The following is a 5,815-nucleotide window of genomic DNA, read 5'->3' as shown; positions in this document are numbered from 1 at the left end:
GTAAATTACCCCAAACCATGGGGACCATTCGTGTAATTTACTCTATTAATAATAAAAAATTTCTATTTTTCATAGGTTATTATTTTTTTTTTTTTTGTGAGGGGTGTCAATAATCTATGTCATCTCTAATTCACTTTATCATTGTAAGGTCAAATTCACTTTAAAATTTAATCGTAGTAAAAATCATAAATCGCGATGACTAACATAATTTATTAAAAAGTCATCTTACCATTGTTTTTAATATACGTTTAACATAGAAGTTTTGACGTCAAATAAAAATGAAACATTGTATCCCTGTTAGAAAGATTCCTAACGGAACAAAAAAAACTTTTCAATTTATGGGCTTTTTGTGATGGTTATCAACAATCAATTTTAATAATGTAATTCATTAAAGTATCTTATTTTTAACCGAAGAAAATGCATGAAATTATGTGCATGAAATTATGTGCTTTTTTGTTCTTTATACTATGTTAAACATATGCTAAAAAATTTGAAATAAAGAAAATAAAAAGTTAATATTTTTAAAACATAAAAAAGTACAAAACTGAAATTAAAAAAAAATGATATTTAATAACATAAAAACAATAAAAAAACTGAAAATACAAGAAAAAAACACTAGTTTAATAAATATTTGTAAAACTATACTATATTGATAAATATTTTTTACAATAACAAAAGCTTTAATTTTAAAAGTTTATATTTTTCCATTGGAAATATGCGAAGTAGCTAGTATTCTAAGGCTATTTTGGTGGAAGGCAAACTTAGACTTCTCAATCTATACATTTTTATTGACCTTAAATTTCAAAATGAAGAAAATAAGGATCACACATTCACACTTGCCTTCGGCCGGAAAAAAAATATGAGCCAGTTGTATACATGTTAAACTAGAGTAAATTACAATCATTTGAATAGAATATTAACAATTTGCATACTAGCATGTATATGACCAATCATACCCTCTATAAAAATGCTTTCCAATTACTTCATTTTTGCAATACCAACCTTGTATACACTTACAAGAAAATAGTTTGACATGGAAATCGAAATTGTTTCCAAAGAATGCATAAAACCATCGTCCCCAACACCATCCCACCTGAAAACATTCAAGCTTTCTGCGTTGGATTACATCGTTTTAACTCCTTTCATTCCAGTCACATTGTACTACCCAAATTCTGATGGCATAACCATTACTGAAGCTCTCGAAAGGTCTACCACTCTAAAAGAATCTCTGTCAAGAACATTGACGCAGTTTTACCCTCTCGCAGGTACCATATTAGATGATTTTACCATTGACTGTAACGACAACGGTGCTCAGTATATTGTCGCCAAGGTTCATCGTCGTCTTGACGAGTTTCTGAACAATCTTGACCTCCCATCGGTGAATAGGTTTTTACCATGTGAACCGAGTTTCAGTGGGTCAACTGCAGGTTCTCCTGTGACTAACGTTCAAATCAACATTTTCGAATGTGGTTCCATTGCTATTGGCTTGTGCATCTCGCACAAGGTCATTGATGGTGCTGCACTGACAGTTTTCCTAAAGGGATGGACCAACATGGCTTGTGGATCAACCGAAATGGTGTACCCGAACTTCACGGCACCATCTCTTTTCCCTCAGAAGGTCTTGTCCCTTAGAGCGACATCAATGGGGCTATCTATGCCGCTGTTAAAGCAAGGGAAATGTACCACAAGAAGATTCGTGTTTGAATCAGATTCGGTAGCCAAACTGAAAGCCGAAGCAATAGAAAACGGTCTCCAACGGGCATCACGTCTCGAGGTTGTATCCGCTTTCATCTGGAAGTGTGCCATGGCAGCTTCTAAAGAAGTTTGTGGATTCCAGAAAGCATCTGGTTTAAGCCAAATCGTGAACCTTCGCACAAAACTCAACCAACCCATGTCACAGAACTTCATTGGGAACTTGGTTTGGCTTGTACTAGCTACATCCGAAGCTAACCATGAGCCCACAATGCATGGTTTGGCGACAAGGGTGCGGGAATCGACATCAAAAGTCAATAGCGAGTTTGTGGAAAAATCACAAGGCGATGAAGGGCATCTTGTGATGCAAAAGTCGCTGGAAGACTTGGTGGAGATCCTGTCGAAAGAGACCATGGATGTGTACGGTTTCACGAGCCTGTGCAAGTTGGGTTACTATGAATTTAATTTTGGTTGGGGGAAACCGATATGGATGACAGGTATAGTAGCCGAAGGGAGCCCGGTGTTCATGAACATGGTGAATATGTTGGACATGAAATCTGGTGAAGGAGTAGAAACATGGGTGCACTTGGATGAACCGGAAATGGAGATACTAATGAAGAATCAAGAGTTACTTGCATATGCTTCGTTAGATCCAAGTCCATTGAAAAATGGAAATTGATTCAATGGAGCAATGGATCAACGTATTTTATAATATATTTTCATTTAATGCGATGTATTTTCTTATGCAGAAATCAAAATAATAAAATAGATTTGGTTTTCTTTGGATCGAGTTCACATCCCATTTTCTTTAGTAGAGTCTACTAACAAAATTTTCTTATTCATTCAAACCTACCATCATGTACTCATTGACCGTTAAAATAATTCTTTCAAAATAAACACATATGCGACCTACAAATCTTCCCTAATAAATAAACTACAAATCTTCCCTAATAAATAAAGATATTTTTGCTAAATGTTATATTTTTATTTATTTTGGTATTTTAAATTAATTTTTATTCCACAAGTCATTTTATGGTTTTTTCTTTTTATTAAATTCCAGATAGTGTTTAAATGCAATAATAAATGCATATCAATTTCATTAATAAACTTTCTTTCTAATTTCAAATTAATAAATTAAAGATTCATTAATTTTCTTTATTTATTTATCTAAAATATTTGTTTAAATTTAAAAGAAAAAAAACGCTTTAATTTTTACAACTCAATATTTTCTTATTTTTCTTATAAATTCAACTTCTCAAACGTTTAGAATTTTGTATTTAGTTCTTCTTTTAAATAAACTCATTTAATATATGAGTCTTACGTCTCGTAGTCAATAAACCACATATCCTTAACTCTATTTTTTTAATTAAAGTATCTATATATTTCACAAAGAAAAAGAAAAAAAATGAAAATGACGCCTTTATGCTCGGGAGATTAGAACAAAAAAGTTCTAACAAACTTTCCAATATTGGAAATGTATTAAAAGTCCTCAAATCCCCATATACAATGAAGTTTAAAATCCATGAAAAAATATTTTAAACTAAAAAACTCAAAATCCTAAGTTTAAAATATTTGGAAAAAATATTTTAAACCGCATTCGGAGGGATACATTGTGCGTCTTCAAGCATTCCGTCTCTCCAGTCTCCGATCTTACCTTCTCCTCCTCTTGACATTGGTTAAGTGCTTTAATCGTTGTTATAATTCTGTGTGTCCGCCTATCTAGGGATGTCAACGGGACCAAACGGGAGCGGAAATACCTACCCCCGCTCCCGCCCCGAAATCAGTTGTTGCCCTCGCTCCCGGTCCCGCCCCCGGCTCCCCCGTTTTCATAGCCCCCGGTCCTGCCCCCAGTTACCTCCATCGCCCCCAGTCCCCCCCCCCCCCCGTTCCCCCGGTTTATAGGATTAAAATTCGGTTTTTTTTTTGCTAAACAACTACTTTGGTTTAGGCTAAAAGCCTATTTTTAATAACTTTAAAAGTTTAAAACATAATCTTTTAGAAACTAAAAAATTAAAAATCCAACATTACAAAACGACAATTTCAACAATCTTAAAAATATAAAATATGACAAATCCAATATTACAAATATAAAATACTTATATATCCAAAAATATATGATCAATTCACTATCTATTCAATATCCATTAATTGGAAACCGGAAAGTGAAACCTAACCTAAACCTAAAATTAGAAAATCTATTTTGTATATGTATTTTATATAAAATATATATTCTTTACATAAATATACAACCGGGGCCCCCGCGGGAGTACGGGACGGAAATACCAACTCCCGACCCGGTCCCGAAAATAAGCGGGGTTTAATTTTGCCCCCGTTCCCGCTCCCGCTCCCGGTTTTTTTAAAAATTTAGTCCCGTACGGGATCGGGGTCCCACGGGTGTTTTTGTAATCCTTACGCCTATCAAACAAAATGACAACCACAATCGGTCATCTGTCACTTTTATGGCTTTGACTCTCGCTTAGGTGCTGTTTGTTTTTTTAAAAAAACCACTTCAGACCACTTATTGCTGCGTCGCGCAGCACACGCGCAGCATTTGGCCTTTCGCAGCTGTTTGTTTTCCTGAAGACTTCTGACTTAAAAACTGATGCGCGTGTGCTGCGTGGCGCAGCACTAAACCAACTGCTTCAAACATCTTCGCGCCTTACTTTAACTTACTGCAGCAGTCTGCAGACGTTAAAAAACAAACAGACTTTTTATTAAATGTTGCAACCTTTTGTTCCACCTCTTCTGCTACAGAGGATTGCAGAGGTGGTCCGCAGACTTAAGACATTTTCGCTTCGAAAAAACAAACAGCACCTTAGTGATGCGGATCCCCTGTTTTGTATATTTTTATCCGGCATTTTTCTATAATTGAGTTTTTATTTTGGACTTAAAGCGTCTCCAATAAAGATTTATATAATAACTTTTTACAATTTTATTAAACACGCATATCCATTTAATATCATTGAAGTTGTTAGCTTAATATGTACATTGACCACACACTATATATATTGAGTGGTCATGATACAATGTTATTTTATACATCTAACCCCTTCACCTTTAATCATATTTTATTTTCATCCTTTAATTACATTGTAGTTTTAAATATTTTCTATTTCTTTAACTAATTAATTATTTCCTATCATAGATTTTCATTTATTAACTATTTATATATTAATCTATAATAATAATATTTATTTAATAAATTTCGTATTAAAATATTAAGTGCTTAAAAACGACTAACTAAATGAGAACGTTTTATAAAATACTTTAAAAAGATGACGTTAAATATGTTATATATATATATATATATATATATATATATATATATATATATATATATATATACACACGCAAAAGTTCAACAATGAACCATTTTAAACCATAGAACCGAGGAACCATTATTTTTTCAAGTTTTAGATCTTATTATTTATCGAAAAAAATTCTAAAAATATAGAAATTCATAACTTTTTTTTTCTTTCCATTGATAACAAATTTGATATATTTTTCTTACTTTTTTTATCTGTTCCGATTCACATTGTGAAATCTGCACTATAAATCATTAATTTTGTATAAATTCGTTGTATGAATCTGCATAAATTCACAGTGTGAATCTGTACAGATTTACAATGGTAATCTGAACAAATTCAAAGTGTGAATCTGAACATATCAATTTTTTTATCAAATTGTATATCAATTGATGGAGGATAAAAAGTTATGAATATCTATATTTTTAGTTTTTTTTTAATGAAAATTTTGCTGTAAAAGTTGAGAAAAGATTGATTCATTGGTTCTAAGGTTTAAAATGGTTACTTGTTAAACCAAACCCTATATATATATATATATATATATATATATATATATATATATATATATATATATATATATATATATATATATATATATATATATATATATATATATATGTGTGTGTGTGTGTGTGTGTATATATATATATATATATATATATATTATAACATCCCAAAATTTAAGAACAAAAATTTCATTTTTAAATAAGTTGTTATAAAACCAATAGTATAAAAACATTCATAATATCATCACATGTAAAAACCAGTGTGTCAATAATTAACGCATGTCATCATAAAACAATATCAGAGTATAATCC

At 31.7% G+C, this 5,815-nt stretch overlaps 1 pseudogene; it reads left to right on the top strand.

Annotated features, from left to right (window-relative positions):
* Positions 1-977: 977 nt before the first annotated feature.
* Positions 978-2,482, top strand: LOC145158898 (epi-neemfruitin B 7-O-acetyltransferse L7AT pseudogene; annotated as a pseudogene).
* The last annotated feature ends 3,333 nt before the right edge of the window (positions 2,483-5,815 follow it).

Source organism: Lactuca virosa, chromosome 2, assembly GCF_052849685.1.
Source record: "Lactuca virosa cultivar CGN04683 chromosome 2, Lactuca_virosa_CGN04683_v6, whole genome shotgun sequence".
Taxonomy (NCBI): domain Eukaryota; kingdom Viridiplantae; phylum Streptophyta; class Magnoliopsida; order Asterales; family Asteraceae; genus Lactuca; species Lactuca virosa.
The sequence above is the reverse complement of the archived record's forward strand: the minus strand, read 5'-3'. Positions and strand labels throughout refer to the sequence as shown.